The 27227-nt window shown below is 47.1% G+C and overlaps 2 long non-coding RNA genes across 3 annotated transcripts; both read left to right on the top strand.

Annotated features, from left to right (window-relative positions):
- Positions 1-336: 336 nt before the first annotated feature.
- Positions 337-3293, top strand: LOC131084250 (uncharacterized). Its single transcript, XR_009114546.1, has 4 exons — positions 337-631; positions 988-1045; positions 1164-1931; positions 3089-3293. It is a non-coding gene; the product is annotated as an uncharacterized LOC131084250 (long non-coding RNA).
- Positions 3294-14171: 10878 nt separating this feature from the next.
- Positions 14172-19463, top strand: LOC131084249 (uncharacterized). Of its 2 annotated transcripts, none has more exons than XR_009114545.1 (3): positions 14172-14333; positions 15132-16338; positions 17175-19463. It is a non-coding gene; the product is annotated as an uncharacterized LOC131084249 (long non-coding RNA). The 2 variants fall into 2 exon arrangements; XR_009114544.1 differs by lacking the exon at positions 14172-14333 and having other exon boundaries at positions 15356-15438; positions 15555-16338.
- Positions 19464-27227: the final 7764 nt, after the last annotated feature.

Here is a 27227-nt window from a genome sequence, read left to right as displayed (position 1 = left end):
TCAGCCCGAGACTACAACTCCCGGCAGGCCCTGCTGCCGGCGCGGCGTGTGACGCAACGGCTGACGCGGCACATGAGTGGCTGGCGTGCCAGGCGGCCGCGCGGGGCTGTGCGCGGGCAGCTGCCGGCGCCTCTCCCGCGCGGGACGGCGACGCTGGAGGGGCGCAGCCTCCGTCTGGCCGCCCGCCCGGAGCTGAGCAGCGCGGAAGGAGCGTCCGCCCGGTTCCTCGGCCTCCCTCAGCGGTGCCGGGGGCGGAGGGCGAGGCGGTGCTTTGCTGCCGCGGGCCGGGAGCTGCAGGAGCCGCCCCGGGCGAGCGGCGCCGGGCGCTCCCGCGGTCCCGGTGGGGCGGCCGCCCTCGGGCTGGCGGAGGCGCCGGAGGAGCCCCCGAGCTGCAGCCGTCTCCCTCGGGCTGCTGCCGGTGCTGCGGGCGGAGGCGGCTCCGCCCGTGTTGGGCGCTGCGAGCAGGGAGCGCTGCGGTATCGCCGGCATGACGGGGCTGCTGCCTGCGTTAGTGCTCGTGGCTCTTTGTGCCGTGACAGCGGATGGAGCGGCGCTGGGCGGTAAAGCCAGAGATGGCCGGGAGAATGCCCAGCGCAGGGAGCAGGCGGGCTGTATGCTTCGGATGGCACAGGTGCGAGCTGCAAAGCCACCCCCCCTTCCGCCCCTGCCCTCCCGAGCTCCGGGGAAAATGCTTTCCAGCATTGAGCTTCTGAGAGACAAAACTTGTGATTTGACACTAGCATCCAGAAAAGGTTTCTGTCTAGATTAGCAAATGCCTAAATTGTTCTTGGTTACATCCCATGACCGGTTTTAGGCAGCGACTTTATAATGCTTTTAGGATTTTCTTGTACACTGGTGAGAAAATAGGCGGGTCTGATAGTGGTTTCACTTTTTTTCTACTTCACGTTCCATAAGATTCTTTTATCCAAGCGATTGTTTTAAAATTCTACTGTAGGTGTTTATGGTTCACTTTTGTTTTCTTTGCAGCACCCGTGACTTTTTTTTTCCTCTAAATCGGGAGTAAATATAGCTGAGTTCAGTAATGGTGAGTGTTTCACCTTCTCTTTAATTCCTATGCTGATCTGAATAAGAAAAAAAAACAAAAGCAAGAGAAAAAAAAGGATGGTTTATTATTTTTTACGCTGTTATGTTTGTTTCCTCAGTATTTGCTGCAGCTCTGCTTACCCAAGCTTTGGGTTCCTTCTGTCCCACTGGGAGTTGCCCAATTTGGTTGCATCTGGTGAAATTCACCCTGAGACCTTGCAGAACCAGCTCCAACTACGTGCGAGCCATTTGCAGTTCTCTCCAGACGCCTGGAGAATGGGCGACGTTTCTGAGGATCCGGCGAGCGTGCTTCTGTCAAAACTCAGTCTGTGAAATTCCTGGGGAAAACCCTTCTGTGTTCTGAAGGGTTCAAACTCTGGCGAGGATCCAGTTATCAGGTGCTCACCTGGATGGTTCCAGCTGCCAAAGGTAACACTTGTACTCTTGCCCTGTAGTTTACATCTATTGTATTTTTGTTATTTTGCAGGATTTTTTGTCTTTGCAAAATATTGTGCATTTCACTCTTTGGAACCTCTCAGATGGTTCTTTGGTGCAGCACCACCCCAGGGGACACTTGGCTGCTGTCCTGAAGGGTTTGGTCGCTAGAATTGTAAATCCTGGAGTGTTTATAAGTCTTCTGTCCCCAGGGAGGTGTCATGCTTTGTTTACTTTTGTTCTGTTGGTTAGGCGCTGCTTCTCGTTGCAAGTACGAATTTCAAACTGCCCTGTTCTTATTTTAACTGTTTTCCTGGTTCTCTCCGCCCGGCAGGGAAAGACTCTCGTATCCTTGTCGTCGGGCTCGGTGCTGTCCAAAAAGATACAGAGACTAAAAAAATCATAAGAAGCAAAATATGACTGCAGGGAAAAGAAGCTGGAGAGAACAGAAGGTGATGTTGTTATCCTTACCCTGTATTAGAGACATCCGCTGTGCTTTGATGCTGGCAGCTGCCAGGGGCTTGTTGGCTCTTTGTAGGCAGGTGTAGGTGTTCACTTGTAGTTTTTTTCTCTGTTCAAGTCAATTCAAACTTTGCTAAGCTTATATTTGCAGATTACTCTCTAGCACAGTCCAGCATGACATTTTTGAATGTTGTAAAAATACCATGTTACTTGGAAATTGCTAATGAAGAGAAGCTTTAGGGGAAAATAAGATGTCAGGGTTGGGAGATGTGAGAAGAATTGTGTGGGGATGTTAGACTGAAGTAAAGCACACTTGAAGCTGGGCTGGCACGCTGGCAGGTCCCCTATTAAACAGTAGTGCTGAGATTAGCCTGGGGGTTGCCCATTGTTTCTGTAGAAATCAATGTTTCCTGGTCTTCAGAGGTAAGCTGCTTTGAAAAGCTGGAAGGTGCAGCATGCTGACAATCCCCGTGCTTTGGATTAAAAGTAGATTTCAGAAGGGACCTAAGCTTTTGTCTTTTCCTAGAAGTCGATGTAATCCTATCGAGGAGTTTTTAATTCTGTGTTGCCATGTCATCCATCAGAGCCCTGTTGTACTAATCATCATACAAGTACAAAACAAAAAATCAGACCCTGTCCCAAGCACTTAGAGCCCAGAACACGATTTCCTCAGGCTGCCATTTGTGTGCCATCGGTACTCACCACGAATTGAGCCCTCTGGCTCTGACAGAGCCCCTGGATGCTGACGGAAGGGGGCTGGTCACAGACCCTGGAGGTGCCTGTCCCCCAGGGAGGGAGAGGACGAGGCAGTGTGGCCTGCAGGGAGGGTCTCGTCCCCAGAGAGCAGCCGGCGACTCCATGCCTGCCCGGGGCTGCGGGTGCCCCCTCGGGGTGGACGCCTGCCCTCAGGTTTCCCTCTGGGCACCCGGGGAGGGAACCAGGTCCATCCGTGTGGCAGCTGCAGGGCCTGCAGGCTCTGGGCCCTGGAGCCGAGTGAGCCTGAGCTGCTGCATGCTTGCTGTGAGCTTTGGGGTGAGCGTGCATCACTGCAGGCCTGGGATGGATTGAAATGCGCTGAGGAAAGCACAGGGAGGGAGGGAGGGAGGGAAGGAAATGCTCTGTTAACATGTGCCAATTCTTCTGTCAGACTCATCACGGCGGGACAGTGTGAAGACTGAAAGTGTAAGAAGATGCGGAGGGAAAGAGAGAATCTGACAGGAGCAGCGAACGCACGAGTGCACGAATTTTGCTTTTTTGCTTGGATGTAAACTCAGGCGTTGAAAGGAATTTGGGAGTGAGAAGGGACATTTCAGAAGGAGAAGAAGCAAAAGAAGTTGTTGTTGTTGCTACAGTCCTGGCAAAAGCTTTTGTTCTAGCTAATAAAAGAAGTTAGTTTAAAAAACAAAAAGGAAAAAATGTAGTGTTTTTTTTTTCCTTCACTATGATATGCATTGGTGGTATATGGTGTGTTGTTTTATTTCTTGGTATTATTAACTCTGTGTAAATTGTTTTTTGAGTGAAGCTGACTTTCTGGATGGGTTGGTTTGTATTTGAGGCAGGATTAATTTCAGTAGGGTTCTTTCATAGATTTCTGATGGGTATTACTGGGATTTTGGTTTTGTTTACTGTATGTATAAACCTAGAGCTTTGGTAGGGCCAGCTGGGCTGCTGGAGTTTTGGGTGTGAATTTATTAGATGGCTTTTGTTAAATGCAGTTTTTAATTTTTGAAATGTTTTTCAGTGTAGTGGTTTTAAGGTGGTTTTTAAGAATTCATTGTATTGTTTTCTGTTGTTTGTAGTTGGTGTATGATAAGGGATGTGGTGTGACCTTTTGGACATTATGGTTTTGGTGTTCCTAAGTTCTGATTTCTTTCTGGTTGGATAGTTTTTTTTATTTTTATTTTTTGGGACAGGAGCATTTATATGGTGGGTTTTTATAGGCAATATGTTTTTTAATTTAGGTAGTGATATTTTTTAATATTTTAATAGTTTAGGTTTTTTATTTTCATGGTTTTAATTATTTTTTTAATTTTTTCAAATAACTTTGATAGATCATAGGTTATTATTTGTGCATTAGCATAAAGGTAGAGCTTTGGGGACTTTTTTTAGTAATGTTTAGGGTCAGTTGTGCAGTTTTGAGTCTAGTGCGTTGGTTTGATTTAATTTTTATTGGGTGTTTGTTTTTATTAGCAGTTGTGTCATTTTCAAGGTGTGTTTGAGTTTTTTGGGGTTTTTGAGATACTGGTTTAGGAGGAAGTTTATGATGAGCATGTGCGGAGGTTTTGGGCTACTTTATAGTGGGATTTAAAATTTATTTACAGTTAGGTTTATTTGAGTTTTTATTAGGGTTCAATGACGTTGTGGGATGTTTGTTCCATTAGTAACAGAAATAGGTTTTGTTTTGCTGTGCTGCGATGGGATGGGCGTGTGCTGCGTGCCGGTGCTGACAAAGGTACAGTATTGTTGTGGCTCTGGTGTGTCGGGTTAATGAACTGACATGGGTTAATATAGAGATGAAAATAGAAATAAATATAAATTTAAAAGTAAATATAAAATTAGAGTGGTAAACATAAATATAGATAACAGATACATACATAAAACTATAATACATGGTATATAATTGTAACATGTTATCATATAGATAAATGATAGTCTATTATATATAGATATATATACACCAAGATATATAAATATAGATTGTAAATATAAAAATATTTAAATAGAGTTAAAGTAAATTGGGGGGTTTTATTAGGGTATAGGCTGGGGTTTTTAAAAGATAGAAATAAAATATAAATTCAGATATACAAATATATATAGAAATACAAATATCTATACATATTTAATTTAAACAAATATAAGTAAAAAATAAATATATAATACAGAAAATATATATCTATGATTATATTAGAAGGTATTCTCTCTAATATATATAATATCTATGAATAGAATAAATAAAAATATCCATATAAATATCATTATAATTTTGAAAAATAAATTCCTAAATTTTAAATCTGGTTCAAATAAAGGGGTGTCCTTGGTTTTTATTTGGTTAGAGGCAGGAGTTTTATTTTAAATAATATAAGTAATATAGAAATGTGGATCTTAAGATAGAAATATATAATGAATATATAAAGAGAAATTGCTAAACTATGCCTATAAATTTAAATATAAAGATATGTAAGTAATATGAAGAGTTGTAGTATAGAATATAAATAACATTATATGGCAATATAAATTATAAATGGGAATATAAATATAAAAATATGTAAATATAGTTTAAGAGAAAGGGAATGTTTTGGCTTTTATTTAAGTAGAGGCAGGGTTTTTATTTTGAATATTATAAGTGTTCCAGAAGTAAAAATCTTGACGCAGAAATATTTAATCAATATAAAAAACATGAATAAAAATATATGAAAAATATAAATACCTACTCGCATCGGATGTAATATAGAATATAAATTTATTTATAAATTGACATTGGTAAAGATAAATGCATAAGTAAGCAATAGACATTAAAATACATTAATTATATATTATATATATTATATATATATATATAATATATTAATATACAATAATTTATTATATTACATTATATATACATTATATATTATATATATAAATATATATATTATATAAATTAATATACATTATAAATATGAATATAAAAATTGAACATGAGGATAAAATCTATTTAAATATTGTTTAAAACAAAGGTTGGGCTTTTTTATTCTTGTGTTAGAGGCAGGGTTTTTATTTTAAATAATATGAATGTAGATATTATTGTTATATATTTCTAAATATTGAGATATACAATCAAGATATAAATATATAACCGCAAAATATAAATAAATACAAATAATAGGAAGAGATGTAATGAAGAATACAAATAACAGTATACATAAGTATACATTTTAAATGTAAATGTGAATATGAACCTGAAAAATAGAATTTAAAAAATATTTAAGTAGAGTTTTGAAGAAAGGGGTTCTTTTTGGCTTTAATGTGGATGGAGGCAAAGGTTTTATTTTAAATAATCCAAGTGTTACAGAAGTAAAAATCGTAACAGAAATACATACTTACTATGTAAAAATATTTATAAAAATATACAAATAAAGTTTTAGGGATATATGCAATATGGAATAGAAATGTATTTATAAAAAGAAATGTATAAATGGACAGTGTACATCAATATACATTGTAAATAGAAATGTGAATATTAATATGAAAAAATATTTTAAAAAATATTTAATTATTTTTTTAATTTTTTTTTTTTTTGTGTTTTGTTTGGTTTTGTTTTGTCTTTTATCCTATTAGATTAGAGGCAGAAGTTTTTTTCCCCTCTTCCCGGTTTTGGGGCATTTATTTCAGAGCAGTTTTCGGCGGGGGTCGCCCCTGTTCTTTTTTGCCGCCTTCGCTGCCGCAGCCCCGAGGCGCGCTGCGCCCCCGGCTGGGGCGGGCGGCAGTGCTGCCGCCTTGTGGGCAGACGCGGTACTGCAGGCGTGCAGCGAGAGGCCGCCAGCTTGGGAGTGGCGCGTGGGCGATGTCGCGGAGTTTTGGTTGACCTTCTCAACAGGGCGGCAAAAAGGGCGGGGAAGTGGAGGACCGGGTGGGTGTTTAACTGCACTGCCTGCACGGAATACCGACGTCATGGCGGCCCCGACGGATTTTTCTGTGGCGTTTCATGTGTACCCGAGACATGCTGTGGGCTCAGCGGCGCCGCGGGCGGGCGTATTTTGGCGGGTTTGTGAGAGGCATCTGGGTAAACGCCTCGCTGTGCCGGGGTCCTCTCACGTCGGCTTTCCCGCCCTGAGGGAGCCGAGCCGGGCCGAATAGTTCCGAAGAGCCGAAGAGCCGAGTGTGGCCGGAAACAGCCGAGTTTCCCCGAAGACCGAGTGTGGCCGAAAAGAGCCGAGTTTCCCCGAAGAGCCCAGTGTGGCCGCAAACAGCCGACTGGAACCGAAGAGCCCAGTGCGGCCGGAAACAGCCCAGTTTACACCAAGAGCCGATGATAGCCGACTGCAACCGATAGCCGACTGTAGCCGACTTGAGCCGCATTTAGACAATGTGCCGAATACGACCGAGTTTAGCCGAACTGAAACGAGTTTAGACCAAGAGCCGAAGCAAGCCGAATTCAGCCGAGTTTCATTCAACAGAACCGAACGACGCCGCAGCGCTCTGCATGCAGTGCGCCTGTGCAGACGGCAGGGGGCGCTGTGCCTGCAGTGCGCCGGTGCAGACGGCAGGGATTGCTGTGCCTGCAGTGCGCCGGTGCACACGGCAGGGGGCGCTGTATAAAGTATAAAATATCAACTATCGATAAGAAGGGATAAAAGCTCTCTGTCAAGTGCAGCTGTAGAAAATTTCAGGCTCCCAGGGAATAAATCGTTTTCTTTAAATCATTTTCGTTTTGGAGTTTTTTTTACTCCCAGGTAGCCTGAAAGTTACTACTGCTGCTTTTTTATTCTAAAGCTAGAAAGGAAAACCAAGATTAGAAATGCAGGGAAAGAAAGAAAGAAAGTAAGTAAGAAAAAGAAAAAAAGGAAATAAGGAAAGGAAATGAAAGGAAGAAAGAAGGAAGGACAGGAAGGAAGGGAGGAAAGAAGGAAGACAGACAAAAAAACCCCAAAAACCAGGAGGGCAAGGAGAAACCTGGGGAAAAAAAATAAAAAGAAAAGAAAAAAGAAACCAACAAAAAACAAAGCCACAGAAAAAAACCTCGGGATGGGCGAGAAACACCCCCCCCTCCCTGAAAAATCCAAGCTGGGCAAGAAACATCCCAGAAATACCACAAAAAAAAAAAAAAAAAAACAGGGGAAAAAAAAAAAAAAACCTGAAAAAAAAACCAAGGGGGGCAAGGAAAAACCAGAAAAAACACCAAGATGGGCAAGAAGAAACGAAGAAAAAAACCCAAGAAGTGCCAGAAAAAAAAATCAAGACACAAGGCAAGAAAGAGAGGCAATAAAGTCCACAAAAAATTCAAGAAAAAACCCAAGACATGCTAGAAAAAGGTACGAAAATGGTTCTGCCAGGTGCGATCAAGGTGAGCGGGGTCAGATTCAGGTCCAGGAGATGAACAAGTCAGATTAGTTTGGGGCACTGCTGTGCAATGCAGCTGTGACAGGATTTATGTTTAAATATAGTTTAAATAAATTGGGGATTGTTTGGCTTTTATTGGGGTATAGGCTGGAGATTTCATAAAAAATATAAAACTAGAAATCCAAATATATCATCTATATGTCGATATCAATAAATATTTAATATATATAAATATCAGTAAAAGAAATCTATTGTGTCAAAAGAATATACCTATTATTATATAAAAAGGTATTCTCTCCAATATACATAATATCTATAAATATAACAAATGAAAATTACAAATATAGATGTGAATAGAATTATGACAAACAAAATTATTTTAAAAATTTTAAATGTGTTTTAAATAAAGGGGTGTCTTTGCTTTTTATTTCGTTAGAGGCAGGGGTTTTAATTCTAAATAATATAAGTACTATAGAAATGTAAATCGACATACAGAAATATATAATAAATATATAGAGATACAAAGATATAATGCCAAACTATGAATAGAAATCTATGTAAGTAACATGAAGAGATGCAATATATAATACAATTTTTATTATACAGTAATTTAAATTCTAAATATAAATGCGAATATAATTGTGAAAAATATATGATGGGGGCTCGGAGCAGCCCAGGTGTGAGTGTGAGGATGATGAGGGCTCAGATCAGCACCAGGTGTGAGCTGTGAGGATGATGGGGGCTCGGAGCAGCCCAGGTGTGAGTGTGAGGATGATGAGGGGCCGGCTCCTGCCGGGGCGAGGCTGTTTTAGGGGGAGGCTTTGCCTCAGCTCCCTTTTGCATGGAGCTGCTGAGTGGAGGGGTTTATGGGGCGCTCCCGGCGCTGTCTCATGGAAGGACTGCGGGAGCTTCCCACAGGGTCGGGGGGAACGCCTGGATCCGCGCTTGGGTACGTGGAGCATCGCTTAAAGGAGGCGCCGAGGGACGAATCTTTGTGCCCGGGAGCAGCAGCCGAACAGGTGAGCCCGTGTGGGTTTGGAGCGGGGAATTTTCTCCTTCCCCCTTGCAATTTCATCTTGCCAGTCCCTCCCCGGGTCCCCAGGAACAAAAATGGAGCTTGTGAGGACAAAAGGGATTAAGGAGAAGGAAGCAGCTCCTCTTCTTTTATTGTCTGCGTTTGACCTGAGGGGATCCCTCTTGACTTGTGGTTTTAAGGGTGTTGATTGCAGGAAAAGCTGCCTTTTCCAGGCTGTTAGGGGTATCCCGGGGGTGACAGGGAATCCCTGCGTTCTATTCTAAGGGGAATGGGAAAAGTATTCTTGTGGTATTATGGGTTTGATTTGAAGGCAGCCACCCCATTTGCACCACCCTCGGGTTTAAATGGAGGGGGCAGCCCTGGTGTCCCTCCTTTTGAAGGGTTTGCATGGAGGTCGAAATCGCCCTTTCTCATCAGTCAAAGGCTTTCATTTGGGGAGGGCCCCTTCTTTTCTGCTCTCCTAGGGGGTGAAATTGGAGGGGAGAAGGCATTTCTTTGCCCTTGTTGAAGTGAGGTGCGCCCCGTCTGCGGTTTCGGGGCTGGCTTGCGGGAAGCCGCAGCTCCGGCAGCGTTTGCAGGGCTGCAATGGGGCTGTGCCGCTGCATTGGAGGGCGCTGCCCGTGCCCGCGGCCCGGCCCGGAACGTTCCCGCTCGGGAGCGCTGCTGGCACGGCCCGGGCAGCTGCCGGGGCGCACGGGGGATTCGGCGCGGCCGGGCCGGCCGAGGGCGGCAGTGGCGGAGCCGCGCCGGTGCGAGCCGTGCGGAGCCGAGCGGAGCCGGGCCGGGCCGGCCAAGGGCGGCAGAGGCGGCGCGGGCGCTGCTGCGCCGGCCCGGGCGGTGCCGGCCGCTCCGTCCGCTCCGGGCGCGGGGCTCGGGCGCCGCCGGTAGTCCCGGGCCCGGTGCCGGCCCCGCCGGGCAGGGGCAGCGGGCGGGGCTCCCCGGGACGGCGCCGGCCCCGCGTGCCGGAGCGGCCGCCGCAGGAGCCGCTTTCCTGCCGGGAGCCGCGCTCCGTCCGGGGCCGGCAGCGAGCGCGGGGTTCGGCCGCTCCAAGTTCGGCGGTGCCGTGGCTCGGAGGCGCTTTGGAGGCGTTGATGGCATCGCTGGGTTCGGTTTGCAGCGGCTGTCCGCTAAGGGATATGGGGTTCTTCCTGAGTGGGCACGGTTCTCGGTGCCGGTAGGGATGATAAAGGTTCGTTTCGGATTGGGTTTTGTAGTCGGATTTTTTTTTTCCCCGGGGTGTTATGTTTAGAAGGGTGCGCAATGGATTTTACGGGTCGTAGCGTGAAGCAGCGGTTCGGATTTTAATTCTGTTGCGGTGGCTTTTATTAGCGTGAGTGTGTAGTGTTTGTTTTGGGCGGCTTGGGGTAGCGTTGTGTCGTTCATAGCAGCGGGTTTTTAATCTCGATAATTGCATGTGTGTTTATCGTCTTCCAGGGCTTTTATTTGTTTGGTTTGTTTGATTGTAGTGTATGTTTTATGGTTACGGGTAATTTGGGGGACATTGTTTATGGTTACGTTTGTTTTTAGTCTTTGTGTTTGTTTCTAGGTGGTATTTTTATTTTGATAGCTTGAGGCACTATGGGTTTATTCAGTTGGGAATTATTTTTTTGTTGCAGATTTAAGTTTATCTGTTTTTTGGTATTATTCTCGTTGTTGGTTTCTTTATTTTCTTTTTTTTTTTGTTATTGTTGTTGTTGTCTTTTAATGTATTTGAGTATTGTTTATCAGGGTTTTTTTTGGGAACATGGGTATTTATATGGTGGGTTTTTAAAGTATTTATTAATTTTGGGTAGTTAATTTCTTAGTTTTTAGTGGTTGAGATGTTTTTCCATTTTGTTAATTAGTTCAGGTTTTAAAGTTATTTTTACAGAGGATTGTTTATTCTTTGAGTTAGTGTAGAGGTAGAATTTTGTTTTTTTTTTTTTTTGTTTGTTTTTAGTAACGTCGTTCAGGGTGAGTGGCACTGGCTTGAGTTTAGTAGATTGGTTTGACATTTTTTTAGTACTTTTTGTAATTTGCTGTGTTTGTTTCTATAGGATTTTCTTTTATTTTGGTTCCATTTTTCTGTCGTGATGAGAATTGTTATTGAAAAGAGTGTTCTTTGTTTTTTCGCTGACACTTGTTTGGGTGTTGGAGGTATCTTGATGTTTTTGGAAGATATTGGGGGGAATTTGATGCTGTTTGTTCTGTCATTTCATTTAGGAATTGGATTTTAAATATGCAATTATGACCCTAACTATATTGTAACGAAAGAAATAGATGTGTAGCAATGGGAATGAGCCAATTTTATTTTTATATATTCGGTCAATTTTTAAAATTTAACATGTAACATAAGTCATTATATGTTACAATAAGTTACTCTAATTTTAATAGAGTATTGTGTATGTTTATAGATATATGAATAGAGAATATAAATGTAAATACAACCCAAAAAAATACAAATATATAAATGTATTGCAACTATATGGAGATCTATAAAAAATTAATAATAAATTGTAAATGTAAAATAACATAAATTGATACAATATATAATACACGTAATACTGCATATATTTTATGAAAAATATTAGAGGAAATGGATATAAAATAGATATAAATACGGATGTGATATACCTATCTATTTATATCTATCATTTGTTGTATATTATGATAAATATAAATATAAAAAAAAATTAGGTAGTTTAAAATAATGGATGGTTTTGGTTTTTTTTTGCCAAAGCAGGGGTTTTAGTGTAAAAATTACAAATACAAATAATATAAAGGTAGAAATATAAGTATAGAAATATATCATAAACACATTAAAGATTTATATAAAATTTAGAAATATAAGGAAAAATAAGTTGTAGCAGTAGATATGGTAAATAATTTAAAAAACAATTCCCGTATATTTTTTGAATAAGGTGCATATTATATATAGTTATTAATATAATGCATCAATATAAACTATAAATATATATAAAATATCAACAATCTATAAGAAGGAATAAAAGCTCTTTGTCACGTGCAGCAGTAGAAAATTTCAGGCTCCCAGGGAATAAATCGTTTTCTTTAAATCATTTTCGTTTTGGATTTTTTTTTTTTTACTCCCGGGTAGCCTGAAAGTTTCTACTGCTGCTTTTTTATTCTAAAGGTGGAAAGGTAAACCAAGATTAGAAATACAAGAAAGGCGAAGGGAAGGAAAGGGAAAGGAAAGGAATGGAAGCAGGAGAGGAAGAGGGAAGGGAAGTGGTGAAAAACAGAGTGAAAAAAGTAAAAAGAGTTGGAGGGAAAAAGAGAGGGCATCCGGGAGGAGCGGTGCTGCCTCAGGTGCTTCCCCGCCCTGGGGCGAAGGACCCGTTTGATGCCCAGGAGGGACTGCAGCTGCCGGTGGCGGGGGACGGAGCCGTGGCTGCCAGCCCGAGACTACAACTCCCGGCAGGCCCTGCTGCTGGCGCGGCGTGTGACGTAACGGCCGACGCTGCACATGAGTGGCTGGCGTGCCAGGCGGCCGCGCGGGGCTGTGCGCGGGCAGCTGCCGGCGCCTCTCCCGCGCGGGTCAGCGACGCTGGAGGGGCGCAGCCTCCGTCTGGCCGCCCGCCCGGAGCTGAGCAGCGCGGAAGGAGCGTCCGCCCGGTTCCTCGGCCTCCCTCAGCGGTGCCGGGGGCGGGGGCGCTGCCGCCCGCCGATGGCGGAGGGCGAGGCGGTGCTTTGCTGCCGCGGGCCGGGAGCTGCGGGAGCCGCCCCGGGCGAGCGGCGCCGGGCGCTCCCGCGGTCCCGGTGGGGCGGCCGCCCTCGGGCTGGCGGATGCGCCGGAGGAGCCCCCGAGCTGCAGCCGTCTCCCTCGGGCTGCTGCCGGTGCTGCGGGCGGAGGCGGCTCCGCCCGTGTTGGGCGCTGCGAGCAGGGAGCGCTGCGGTATCGCCGGCATGACGGGGCTGCTGCCTGCGTTAGTGCTCGTGGCTCTTTGTGCCGTGACAGCGGATGGAGCGGCGCTGGGCGGTAAAGCCAGAGATGGCCGGGAGAATGCCCAGCGCAGGGAGCGGGCGGGCTGTATGCTTCGGATGGCACAGGTGCGAGCTGCAAAGTCACCCCCCCTTCCGCCCCTGCCCTCCCGAGCCCCGGGGAAAATGCTTTCCAGCATTGTCGAGCTTCTGAGAGACAAAACTTGTGATTTGACACTAGCATCCAGAAAAGGTTTCTGTCTCGATTAGCAAATGCCTAAATTGTTCTTGGTTACATCCCATGACCGGTTTTAGGCAGTGTCTTCATACTGCTTTTAGGATTTTCTTGTACACTGGTGAGAAAATAGGCAGGTCTGATAGTGGTTTCACTTTTTTTCTACTTCACGTTCCATAAGATTCTTTTATCCAAGCGATTGTTTTAAAATTCTACTGTAAGCGTTTGTGGTTCACTTTTTTTTTCTTTGCAGCACCCGGGCCTTTTTTTTTTTCTCTAAATCGGGAGTAAATATAGCTGAGTAAAATTTCCTTGGTTATCTTCCTTCTTTTTAAACTTAATTGTTTTTATTAATAATTCTATTTGAATATGCAGAAAAAGTGGGTATGTCCTGTAATCTATGCTAGCTTTTTCTCGTTTACAGGGTACTCACAAAATATGTCTCCCTTAGTGTCCCACAGAAACATTCTGGGTGAAATCTGAATTAAGGTATGTGTTTTCAAATAAGTAATCAGTTTAGATATTTGCCTGTGTACCTTTTCCTGTAATTCAGAGCTTGTGTTCTGTGGGTTTTATGATAAACCTGTAAAACATGTAAGAATGGTTTTGCAAGTCTGAATCGTTGAAGGCAGCAATAAGTGGATTTAAAGCCGGTTCTTGAGCAGACAAAGGGGAAAAGTGTGACTCTGATGCTGAACTTGTCATTTTTCATTTGACTTGCCTTTAATTATTGAAGAAGAGAGAGAACTAGGAAAAGAAATAGAATTGATTATTGAGCACTCCTAAAAAGCTCACCATGATTCTGTGTAGAGCCAAAGTGAAGGATGATGGAACAGAGCTCTGTGCATTAGAAGGAAATAAACCTGATGTCCACACAGAGTCTTACTAATTTCTGTTTTTAAAATGCAAAATAAGTTTAGGAAGTGTTGGAAGTTAGTATTTTGGGAAAGAAATGGCAGTTCCACAAAACATTCCATTCCATTTAAGAGAGGCCCTTGGGCTGATTCATGTTGTAACTGCTGTCACGGCAATCAGTTGGTGGTTCAGCCTTGAAACGTGCACTTGGCCTTCTATAAAGCACTGTTTTGTTTGCCTTTCAGTGCTATGAGTCTTGATAAATTGGAGAAGTGCCCAAGAGAAATTCATCATCCTGAGATACAAAAGGTAGGAAGTGACTTTTTTTGGTTTGGTTCTTTTTCTTTATTGTTTTCCGGAAATAGAAGTAATTAAGTATAGATACTACTGGTTTGTTTCTTCCAGTAGCTGATAATACTAATACCAACAATAATAATAATAAGAGTAAAGTAATACTACTTCAACTGTCTTTATTTATCCATTGGACTGGCCATTTTAAATCTAAACTTCTAAACACAAATCAAACCATCATCCTTGTAGAATCTTTAATAGGAGTGGGCTAAAGATCCTGGTTTTGCTTACAGGATTTATTGGTTCATGAAGAGCAAGAGGTAAGTACAAGCCTAACTACCCTCTAGCTCACAGACCTGCCCGGTGAATAGAGCTTTGTTTTTTTGATGGGCTTGTGATGACTTTGAAATCAATTGCTCATTCATTACAGTAAAAAAAAAAAAAATTGTTTTGAACATGACAGCAAAAATAACTTTAAGCACAACTTAATAATAATAGATCACCAATTTTAGTTAATAATTTTATGCTATACTCTTGGGTGAGGGAAGACTCGGACACTCAATATGAGATCAGCAAGCTATGTTTATTGCAGAGAGTATCAGACACTTATATAGCACATAATAAGCTTATGAATATTCTGTAAGCCAAGCGATCTATTGGTTAAACTATACCATCAACTCTTCCTCATTCCTTTGGGCCTACATTCCCTATTTCCCAAGTCTCTCTGTCTACTTGTTATCCTACCCAGCTAGGCCCAGGCACACGCTGTCTTGCAGGTGCAAAACTCAAAAATACCTGTGTTCGGTACTTTCCCAGCTCCTGGTCGGCTAACGAGCGAATGTCTGCGTGACCTCTGTCATGGAGCCATTTCTCCACACTATACTATCAAAGTTTAAAGGTAAATTATTATATATTAGGAGATGGTATAAAGTGTATGTTGTAATGTGTAGGATATATACAAAGATATATACTTGAAAGTCCGTAGAGGAAACAAATTTTTACGCCTTATGTTTGACTGTTTGTCATATATTTGGTTTTATTTCCCAGGGATCAGTGAATTTTAACTCTGGAGTCCTCTATGCTAAGGATGCTCAGCTTACAGATGATGAAATGTTCAGTAATGGTGAGTTTTTCACCTTCTCCTTCATTGTTTTGCTCATCTGAATAAAAAAAAAAAGGCAAGATTAAAGAAAAAGCAATAGTTTTATTATTTTTACCCTGTTATGTCTGTTTCCTCAGTATTTGCTGGAGCTGTGCTTACCCAAGGTTTGGGTAAAACAAGCTTTGGGTTCCTTCTGTCTCACTGGGAGTTGCCCAATTCAGTTGCATCTGGTGAAATTCACCCTGAGACCTTATAGAACCAGCTCCAACTACGTGAGAGCCATTTGCAGTTCTCTCCAGACGCCTGGAGAATGGGCGACGTTTCTGAGGATCCGGCGAGCGTGCTTCTGTCAAAACTCAGTCTGTGAAATTTCTGGGGAAAACCCTTCTGTGTCCTGAAGGGTTCAAACTCTGGTGAGGATCCAGTTATCAGGTGCTCACCTGGATGGTTCCAGCTGCCAAAGGTAACACTTGTACTCTTGCCCTGTAGTTTACATCTATTGTATTTTTGTTATTTTGCAGGATTTTTTGTCTTTGCAAAATATTGTGCATTTCACTCTTTGGAACCTCTCAGATGGTTCTTTGGTGCAGCACCACCCCATGGGACACTTGGCTGCTGTCCTGAAGGGGTTGGTCGCTAGAATTGTAAATCCTGGAGAGTTTATAAGTCTTCTGTCCCCAGGGAGGTATCATGCTTCGTTTACTTTTGTTCTGTTGGTTAGGCGCTGCCTCTCGTTGCAAGTATGAATTTCAAACTGCCCTGTTCTTATTTTAACTTTTTTCCTGGTTCTCTCCGTCCGGCAGGGAAAGACTCTCGTATCCTTGTCGTCGGGCTCGGTGCTGTCCAAGAAGATACAGAGACTAAAAAAATCATAAGAAGCAAAATATGACTGCAGGGAAAAGAAGCTGGAGAGAACAGAAGGTGATATTGTTATCCTTACCCTGTATTAGAGACATCCGCTGTGCTTTGATGCTGGCAGCTGCCAGGGGCTTGTTAGCTCTTTGTAGGCAGGTGTAGGTGTTCACTTGTAGTTTTTATCTCTGTTCAAGTCAATTCAAACTTTGCTAAGCTTACATTTGAAAATTACTCTCTAGAACAGTCCAGCATGACATGCTGGATGTCGTCTCCCAGAGGGACCCAAAACTGCCATAAATTTCACAGGGAGGGATGGGTGTAGAATACTAAAATCGTTCAAGGTTTTCATTTTTATAGGTATTGGCAAAGAAAATGAATTTATCTCTAAATTCATTTGGAAAGAAACCCTCTCTCTATCCACTTGTTTGTATACAGGAATGTAGGAAACTCTGACTAGAGATGGGTAATAGCTTTGAAAATAAAGACATAAGTTTTATCTAGGAATGAACCAATCAAGTGCCCTGAAAGCATGAGAACAGCTGCAGGGGCTGAAGGGAACAGAAAGGGTTCTATCTCATGAACAGAGGTACCTTTTCCTTACAGGTGCTTGTGCTGTAGTTTGGGTTCTGCTTCCTAACATTTCTAGTGTGACAGGGTTTACCATAGAGACAATCTGCCAGGAGGTAGCGCTTTGGGGGGTATGGCAGTCCTGGGTGTGTATTCTGAACTCCTTCAGAATGTTAGGTTTGGAGTATTTCTTATCTCAGGAAAACAGCAGTCTTTTGCATCTGCATATCAGCTGTTGAAATTTTGGGTTCAATTTCTTGAATCACAAATGTCATAGGATTCCTCCCAGATGGCAGCTGTCATGAAGTATGGCTCTTCTTGGTCTTGGGTTTCAGGGGCTGTTTCCAAAGTGACCTACAGACATTGGAATGAAATCATTATTTACTGTGTAAAAGAATCACTCTCCAAAGCATCAGCCAAGGTCTAAATGTGCCATTCTGCCTTTTAAAAGTACCAACATCACAGGATTTTTCTCAGATTAAAGCTTCCATGGAGTCGGATCTCTCAAGCCTGGCCCTTGAGAATTGTGGGCCTCCTGTGAACTGGTCTTGCCAGAAGGGCTTGCTGAGTTTTCCATTGTGTGGAAAAGAGATCCCATTTGCAGCCTGAAGCCTCATGTTTCCTGTAGGATTTCTACTCCTAGAATTGCACACTTTGAAGGATTTCTTATAGCAGAAGTTTTTTGGGAACTAGGACTCTGGTTGGATTTGGGTCTCTGGACTCTCAGGTGAAGTGACCTTGAGACACTAGGGCATGCAGATTTCCTTGCTGTTGAAAAGAGCTATTGTTCGCACCCAGGAGCCATGGTCTGAATGGGGGTGTCACCTCTTAAATTTGCAAATGTCACAGGATTTCTTCTAAATGAATGGTGCTAAGAACATAAGGTCTGGCTGGCTTTCGACTTAGAGGCGCCTCCTCTAAATTGGTCTTCAGACGCTAGGTTGGAAAGTGTTCCTACATATGCCAAATAGCCCTTGCTATGCAATTAATAAGCTTCAAATTACCATGGAGTTGCTGCCCCTGCAAAGATTTTGGCAGAGCCTGGTTGTGGTGCCCCACTCCACTCCACCACCCTTAGCAGGTCCTTATGGTTGCATGGGGAATCATCGTGGAGCATGCCAACCCAGCTCCATCCTGGGAACAGCACCTGTATTTTACCCTAAAATTTCTGTCCCATTATAGCTCCTGTTAGGATACAAATGTAACTTCTCGGTTTCCACTGATTTTACCCCCAGTCATCTTTCCATACAGACATTGCTCCACTCCCCAGAGGATTATTGTGAGCAGATGTGAGTTCTGCTGTCCCTTTGGACTGACAAAGACAGAGGTTTTGTCCCAAGTTGCTTTTGAACCTGTCCTGCACCTGTTACGAGTCCTCAGTCTCCTGCAATTTTGTGGGTCAGTCACATGTAAAACAGCACAGCTGGCTGGCATGCTTTGCTCATGAGGGGAGACAAGAGAAGAATTCCTCTGCTCACACCAGACCTGCAGCTGCCAAACCTCACCAAAGCACCTGAGGAGCCCCCAGGGACTGATGGTACAGAAGGGAGGTGATGGAGGACAGCACAGCAGGCAGCCTGCCCTCCATCTGGGTGTGAAGAAGGCAGGGCTGGGAACTGTAAGCAACATCCCAGCAGGTCTGGCTGATGGTGCCACCCTGAGGGCTTCCCCTGCCTTTGGGCAGTCCCAGCTGCTGCAGCTCACTTGACAGACTCATTGTCTATACTGTGCTTGGCTGCACTGGAGATGATGAAGCCGAGGACAGCAATGGTTGCCTTCACATCCCCTGACTGCAGATGGGAAGGAGGGCGAGCTCTGTCACCTTGGGAAGGCGTCTGCAGAGTCACTGCTGCCCGTCTCTGGAGCGTGGCTCCATTGGGGGACCGTGGTAAGGACAGCAGTGCTCACTTAACTGTGCACCTGAGGACAGCTTCAGGATCTTGTCATACTGTGGGAGAGCAGAGCTTCACAGTAAACACCAGCTAACACACTGACTGCCAGTGTTAACACTAACAGTTCTTACCTAAATATTAATACTAGTAACACTTACTATGCGTATTATTAATCCTAGTAGAGGCTGGTAGCGTTCTTTAGGCTGAGGCTTGCATGAAGAATACAAAATTAATTAACGTTGCTGATTATGCTATTGTGTTGAAATACTTGGCCTCCACTGCGGTAGCCCCACGCTTACCTCGATGGCCTGCCCCAGCAGGTCCCAAAACACCTGGATGCAGATCAGCTTAAGCTTCACTGATGTGATAAACAGAGTTCACTCTTTATAATTTTTAAAATTTTAATAAAGGATAAAAGGACAAAATAATCCAGCACTGGGATGCTTTTAGCACACAGCCAAAGAGCACAGAGGTAGCTTAAAAACATGTTCACTATATACTGTTACATTGCTGAGGTTACAGGCATATTCATTAACTTACACATTATTCAAACATTCCTTTGACTTTTTGATGTTCCAGGAACTCTCTTGTTTGGTTTTAACCTCTGACTTGTCTGCAGAACGTTCTGTAAATTAGGTCTACATATTTTATTTCTTCCTGTAGTTTTATCCTGTTGCTTCACACTCCCTGATAACACTGGTAAGAGTCGATAAATCCTTCCTGGATGCTTAAGCTCTTTTTGTGTCACTATTATCTTATCACTTGGTAGGGGCAGTCTGCAGTTATAAGAAGCAGAATAATTGCTTTACACCATTTTCTGAGTAAGTTACATAGAAGTATTTTAGTTTCTATTTTAACATTTTGCTAAAGCCTACCATATATTTATCATGCTACTATTCATATGAAATATACAGTGCATACATAAACTGGCATATTACACTATACAAAGCAGTTCAAAGTAAGAATAAGTTTTACCACATCAAAATACTTGTAATGCAAAAAGCTAATCTATGAATGTGAAAGCCAGTATTGTTTTATCATCTATAACATCCGACGACGAGGGTGAGCAGCGGGCCCGCAGCAGGCGGAGGGCGGGCAGGGGGACGCGGGCACTTAACTTTGGCCAGGGTGCTGATCTCGGCCAGTCGGGGCAGGCCAAGTCCCCGCAGAAGCGCTGCACGCCCTCCCCGCTCCCGAGCCCTCTCCTCACCAAATCGCCGCCGCTCCCTAGTCCGCCCTGCTGTCGCAAAGACGACCCGGAACCCCTCCCGGGCTACACTCCTCTCCGCCTCCTGCCCCGAGTGCCGTTGGGGCGCTCCGGTAGGGGCTCTGCGGGGGTCCTTTCGCCGGGACCTGGGCACGAGAGAAGGCCGGAGAAGGGGACGGGGGTTGCCGCCGCCGCCGCCGCCGCCGCCGCCGCCGCCTGCGAGCCCTTCGGGCAGCCCGAGCTCCGCCCCACGCTCCCACGGGCCGCAGCCTGACGGCTCCTAAGCGTGCCAATCACGGCCCGCCTTTCTCCGTCCGCCCTGTCCAATCACAGCCGCCCTTTCAAACCGGAGGCGGTCCCGCCAATCTCAGCCCGCTCAGTCGCGGCTCGCCGCCTCAGACTGGCCCCGCTCGCCCGTACGCCTGAGGCGCCGCTCCCGCCACCGCCGCTTTGGGAGCCGGCGGAGCAGCGTCCCCGCTGCCGCTGCCTCGGCAGGCGCTGTTGCGGACGGGAAGGGCGGCCGGGAGCTTCCAGTTCAGGTCCTGGTCGAGATCAGGTTCTGGTCCAGGGAAGCGGGCAGGCGGCGGGGAGCGGGCGGACGCGGCCACAGCAATGGCGGCGGCGGGAGCAGCGCTTGAGGGGACCGCGGGGAGTCGCGGATCCGAGCGCGGCGGGAATGGGCGGGCTGGGATTGGTGGAGCCGGCAGGCGCTGCTTCGGGTTGTGATTGGCTGGCTGTCCGCCCGTGGGGCATAAATAGCGGGCGTTGGGGCAGCAGCGGCGTCAGTTCGGCGGTGAAGCTGGGAGCGACGGGAGCTGCGGATGCGCGGTCCGAGGAGCGGCGCTGCGCCAGGACGGGACCCCCGCGGCAGCTGATCCAGGGAGCGCCGGTGAGCACGGGCGCGACGCCTGCGGCAGTATCTGGGGCCGGCCGTGTCCAGTTCTTTCTGCCGCGCCCTGCGTGGCTCGGGTAGCCGGCGGCTGGTGTGGGGCCTGGAGTGGCGCGGTGGGGGGGGGGCGCCGCCTGCTGTCACTGGGGGCTGGGAAGTAGCTGCTTTGCGGTTTCTGGATTTAAAGAAATGTTCAGAATACGAGGAATAAAGCTTGCTTTTTGTATTTTTATTACTTTATTTTCTTTTTACTTGTAATGTTTTTTTCCTTAATTGTGTTATTTTAGTATTGCCCGTTTTAATACATCTTTTTGGTTTGATTTGTTTTCTTTACTAGCTATCTCATGTTAATTCGGTAAGGGTTGTGGGACTGGGGCTGAAACACCAGTTGTGAGAGCAGTGGGGACATGAAACCCCAGGGTGTGGAATAATGATTTTGGCATGAGTCAGGCCCAAAACAATGTGGAGGGGTGGAAATGCTGAGGCTAGATAAATGCCATGGGAGGAAGGCATGGAGCTGCAGCACAGGGCCTGCAGGTTATGCCTGGGGGTTCCCAGCCCCTGCCCTATGGTACCAACGAGGGGCTGAGGGTGTGGGGACTCAGAGGGTTCTAGGGCTCAAGAACCAGCCCAAGAGTGCCTTTTGGGATGGGGGGGCAGGAGTCCAGTGGCTGTTCCCAGCCCCCGGAGCTGCCTGAGGGGAGGTGAGGGGGCCTTTGTGCAGGTGCTGGGCTGAGAGCCAGGGTGAGGGGGAGGGTGGATGTTGAGCTTCAGGCTTCCAGTGTCCCCAGAGTTGGGATGCCACTTAGGGTTGCCACTTAGGGCTGGGTGGGTGGATGGGACAGCTTCTAGAGATACTGAAATTGTAATGATGGCAGTAACTGATTTGTGGCCTTATCAACAGCCCCAAGGTGCAGTGAGAAGCATGAGCAGCTTTTAGCTGCAGCCAGTAGGAAGCTGAGGAGCTGGAGCTGAGGCAGCAGAGCTGGAGGAGACAGAAATATGGTAGGGTTTGATGTAAAACCTCTGTGGGGCTGGGATAGGGATTGTGGAGTGGGGAGGTGAACTGCATGGTTGGAATTGAAATTGCTGTGAGGGCTGTGATCTGAGCTCAAGAACTAGAGCTAAAACAAAGATCCTGTCCTGAGAAGCACAAGTAGTATCGTGTGGCACTACTGTGAAGATGTTGAGCAGGAAGTGCAAGAGAAGAGCTGGCAGTTAAATAAAGCTTGTGGGACTGGAGTTGAAATCACTGGGGACGGGGTGGGGACTGCAGTGCTGCAGAAACAGTCATTGCTACAAGGGATACACACTGTGGATCTCAGGACTAAACGTGGAATGGGATACAGAGCTGGAAGAAGAGAGCTGGCAGTAAAATAAAGCTTGTGGGTCAAGAACTGAAAGGGCTGGAATCACTGGGTCTGGTCTTATCATTGTGGGACTGGGATCGGGTCTGCACACAACACGGGAACTATAGGGCTGGCACAAAGAAGATAAAATAAAGCTTGTGGGTCAAGAGCTGAAATCACTGGGCCTGGTCTTAATCACTGTGGGACTGGCATTGCAGCTTAACACATGACAGCAACCTTAGGGCTGGTAAAGGCAGTGTATTGTTCTTGCGCCGAGGTCACTGTAGGCCTGTGACATGGAGGCAGGGGCTGGGTATTGCCGCTAATAGTAGAACAGGATGTGTGGAGTGGGGAAAGGGGGCGGCAAGCTCGCGCCTGAAAACCCCGTCGATGCTAGAATATTGCCTGCGCCTGTGATGGCACCTCTTGGGGTGCGGCTGAAATCTCCGTGGGGCTGGGAAGTGGACCGCGGGGCTGGCAATTTGAATGAAAATGGCAAAGGCACTAGACCTGTGAACGGGGCCGTGGGCATCCAGGACGACTTATGCAGGGGTGTGCAAAGTGGCTGGGGACTGCTCGGTGGGAGCTAAAATCACTGCAGGGCTAGCATATGGATGGTGGGGTGGGCTTCCAGAGGCTCGTGCCAGAGCTGAATTGTTGCCCAGCTGGAGCCAAGAGCCAGATGCTGCCATTTGAAGCTGGAGAAACACAGAGCTGGAGCTGGAAGAAGAGAGCTGGCAGTAAAATAAAGCTTGTGGGTCAAGAGCTGAAATCACTGGGCCTGGTCTTAATCACTGTGGGACTGGCATTGCAGCTTAACACATGACAGCAACCTTAGGGCTGGTAAAGGCAGTGTATTGTTCTTGCGCCGAGGTCACTGTAGGCCTGTGACGTGGAGGCAGGGGCTGGGTATTGCCGCTAATAGTAGAACAGGATGTGTGGAGTGGGGAAAGGGGGCGGCAAGCTCGCGCCTGAAAACCCCGTCGATGCTAGAATATTGCCTGCGCCTGTGATGGCACCTCTTGGGGTGCGGCTGAAATCTCCGTGGGGCTGGGAAGTGGACCGCGGGGCTGGCAATTTGAATGAAAATGGCAAAGGCACTAGACCTGTGAACGGGGCCGTGGGCATCCAGGACGACTTATGCAGGGGTGTGCAAAGTGACTGGGGACTGCTCGGTGGGAGCTAAAATCACTGCAGGGCTAGCATATGGATGGTGGGGTGGGCTTCCAGAGGCTCGTGCCAGAGCTGAATTGTTGCCCAGCTGGAGCCAAGAGCCAGATGCTGCCATTTGAAGCTGGAGAAACACAGAGCTGGAGCTGGAAGAAGAGAGCTGGCAGTAAAATAAAGCTTGTGGGTCAAGAGCTGAAATCACTGGGCCTGGTCTTAATCACTGTGGGACTGGCATTGCAGCTTAACACATGACAGCAACCTTAGGGCTGGTAAAGGCAGTGTATTGTTCTTGCGCCGAGGTCACTGTAGGCCTGTGACATGGAGGCAGGGGCTGGGTATTGCCGCTAATAGTAGAACAGGATGTGTGGAGTGGGGAAAGGGGGCGGCAAGCTCGCGCCTGAAAACCCCGTCGATGCTAGAATATTGCCTGCGCCTGTGATGGCACCTCTTGGGGTGCGGCTGAAATCTCCGTGGGGCTGGGAAGTGGACCGCGGGGCTGGCAATTTGAATGAAAATGGCAAAGGCACTAGACCTGTGAACGGGGCCGTGGGCATCCAGGACGACTTATGCAGGGGTGTGCAAAGTGACTGGGGACTGCTCGGTGGGAGCTAAAATCACTGCAGGGCTAGCATATGGATGGTGGGGTGGGCTTCCAGAGGCTCGTGCCAGAGCTGAATTGTTGCCCAGCTGGAGCCAAGAGCCAGATGCTGCCATTTGAAGCTGGAGAAACACAGAGCTGGAGCTGGAAGAAGAGAGCTGGCAGTAAAATAAAGCTTGTGGGTCAAGAGCTGAAATCACTGGGCCTGGTCTTAATCACTGTGGGACTGGCATTGCAGCTTAACACATGACAGCAACCTTAGGACTGGTAAAGGCAGTGTATTGTTCTTGCGCCGAGGTCACTGTAGGCCTGTGACATGGAGGCAGGGGCTGGGTATTGCCGCTAATAGTAGAACAGGATGTGTGGAGTGGGGAAAGGGGGCGGCAAGCTCGCGCCTGAAAACCCCGTCGATGCTAGAATATTGCCTGCGCCTGTGATGGCACCTCTTGGGGTGCGGCTGAAATCTCCGTGGGGCTGGGAAGTGGACCGCGGGGCTGGCAATTTGAATGAAAATGGCAAAGGCACTAGACCTGTGAACGGGGCCGTGGGCATCCAGGACGACTTATGCAGGGGTGTGCACAGTGGCTGGGGACTGCTCGGTGGGAGCTAAAATCACTGCAGGGCTAGCATATGGATGGTGGGGTGGGCTTCCAGAGGCTCGTGCCAGAGCTGAATTGTTGCCCAGCTGGAGCCAAGAGCCAGATGCTGCCATTTGAAGCTGGAGAAACACAGAGCTGGAGCTGGAAGAAGAGAGCTGGCAGTAAAATAAAGCTTGTGGGTCAAGAGCTGAAATCACTGGGCCTGGTCTTAATCACTGTGGGACTGGCATTGCAGCTTAACACATGACAGCAACCTTAGGGCTGGTAAAGGCAGTGTATTGTTCTTGTGCCGAGGTCACTGTAGGCCTGTGACATGGAGGCAGGGGCTGGGTATTGCCGCTAATAGTAGAACAGGATGTGTGGAGTGGGGAAAGGGGGCGGCAAGCTCGCGCCTGAAAACCCCGTCGATGCTAGAATATTGCCTGCGCCTGTGATGGCACCTCTTGGGGTGCGGCTGAAATCTCCGTGGGGCTGGGAAGTGGACCGCGGGGCTGGCAATTTGAATGAAAATGGCAAAGGCACTAGACCTGTGAACGGGGCCGTGGGCATCCAGGACGACTTATGCAGGGGTGTGCAAAGTGACTGGGGACTGCTCGGTGGGAGCTAAAATCACTGCAGGGCTAGCATATGGATGGTGGGGTGGGCTTCCAGAGGCTCGTGCCAGAGCTGAATTGTTGCCCAGCTGGAGCCAAGAGCCAGATGCTGCCATTTGAAGCTGGAGAAACACAGAGCTGGAGCTGGAAGAAGAGAGCTGGCAGTAAAATAAAGCTTGTGGGTCAAGAGCTGAAATCACTGGGCCTGGTCTTAATCACTGTGGGACTGGCATTGCAGCTTAACACATGACAGCAACCTTAGGGCTGGTAAAGGCAGTGTATTGTTCTTGCGCCGAGGTCACTGTAGGCCTGTGACATGGAGGCAGGGGCTGGGTATTGCCGCTAATAGTAGAACAGGATGTGTGGAGTGGGGAAAGGGGGCGGCAAGCTCGCGCCTGAAAACCCCGTCGATGCTAGAATATTGCCTGCGCCTGTGATGGCACCTCTTGGGGTGCGGCTGAAATCTCCGTGGGGCTGGGAAGTGGACCGCGGGGCTGGCAATTTGAATGAAAATGGCAAAGGCACTAGACCTGTGAACGGGGCCGTGGGCATCCAGGACGACTTATGCAGGGGTGTGCAAAGTGACTGGGGACTGCTCGGTGGGAGCTAAAATCACTGCAGGGCTAGCATATGGATGGTGGGGTGGGCTTCCAGAGGCTCGTGCCAGAGCTGAATTGTTGCCCAGCTGGAGCCAAGAGCCAGATGCTGCCATTTGAAGCTGGAGAAACACAGAGCTGGAGCTGGAAGAAGAGAGCTGGCAGTAAAATAAAGCTTGTGGGTCAAGAGCTGAAATCACTGGGCCTGGTCTTAATCACTGTGGGACTGGCATTGCAGCTTAACACATGACAGCAACCTTAGGGCTGGTAAAGGCAGTGTATTGTTCTTGCGCCGAGGTCACTGTAGGCCTGTGACGTGGAGGCAGGGGCTGGGTATTGCCGCTAATAGTAGAACAGGATGTGTGGAGTGGGGAAAGGGGGCGGCAAGCTCGCGCCTGAAAACCCCGTCGATGCTAGAATATTGCCTGCGCCTGTGATGGCACCTCTTGGGGTGCGGCTGAAATCTCCGTGGGGCTGGGAAGTGGACCGCGGGGCTGGCAATTTGAATGAAAATGGCAAAGGCACTAGACCTGTGAACGGGGCCGTGGGCATCCAGGACGACTTATGCAGGGGTGTGCAAAGTGACTGGGGACTGCTCGGTGGGAGCTAAAATCACTGCAGGGCTAGCATATGGATGGTGGGGTGGGCTTCCAGAGGCTCGTGCCAGAGCTGAATTGTTGCCCAGCTGGAGCCAAGAGCCAGATGCTGCCATTTGAAGCTGGAGAAACACAGAGCTGGAGCTGGAAGAAGAGAGCTGGCAGTAAAATAAAGCTTGTGGGTCAAGAGCTGAAATCACTGGGCCTGGTCTTAATCACTGTGGGACTGGCATTGCAGCTTAACACATGACAGCAACCTTAGGGCTGGTAAAGGCAGTGTATTGTTCTTGCGCCGAGGTCACTGTAGGCCTGTGACATGGAGGCAGGGGCTGGGTATTGCCGCTAATAGTAGAACAGGATGTGTGGAGTGGGGAAAGGGGGCGGCAAGCTCGCGCCTGAAAACCCCGTCGATGCTAGAATATTGCCTGCGCCTGTGATGGCACCTCTTGGGGTGCGGCTGAAATCTCCGTGGGGCTGGGAAGTGGACCGCGGGGCTGGCAATTTGAATGAAAATGGCAAAGGCACTAGACCTGTGAACGGGGCCGTGGGCATCCAGGACGACTTATGCAGGGGTGTGCAAAGTGACTGGGGACTGCTCGGTGGGAGCTAAAATCACTGCAGGGCTAGCATATGGATGGTGGGGTGGGCTTCCAGAGGCTCGTGCCAGAGCTGAATTGTTGCCCAGCTGGAGCCAAGAGCCAGATGCTGCCATTTGAAGCTGGAGAAACACAGAGCTGGAGCTGGAAGAAGAGAGCTGGCAGTAAAATAAAGCTTGTGGGTCAAGAGCTGAAATCACTGGGCCTGGTCTTAATCACTGTGGGACTGGCATTGCAGCTTAACACATGACAGCAACCTTAGGACTGGTAAAGGCAGTGTATTGTTCTTGCGCCGAGGTCACT

Source organism: Melospiza georgiana, chromosome 6 (genome assembly GCF_028018845.1).
Source record: "Melospiza georgiana isolate bMelGeo1 chromosome 6, bMelGeo1.pri, whole genome shotgun sequence".
In the NCBI taxonomy this organism is placed as follows: domain Eukaryota; kingdom Metazoa; phylum Chordata; class Aves; order Passeriformes; family Passerellidae; genus Melospiza; species Melospiza georgiana.
This window is presented reverse-complemented; position numbering and strand designations above follow the sequence as displayed.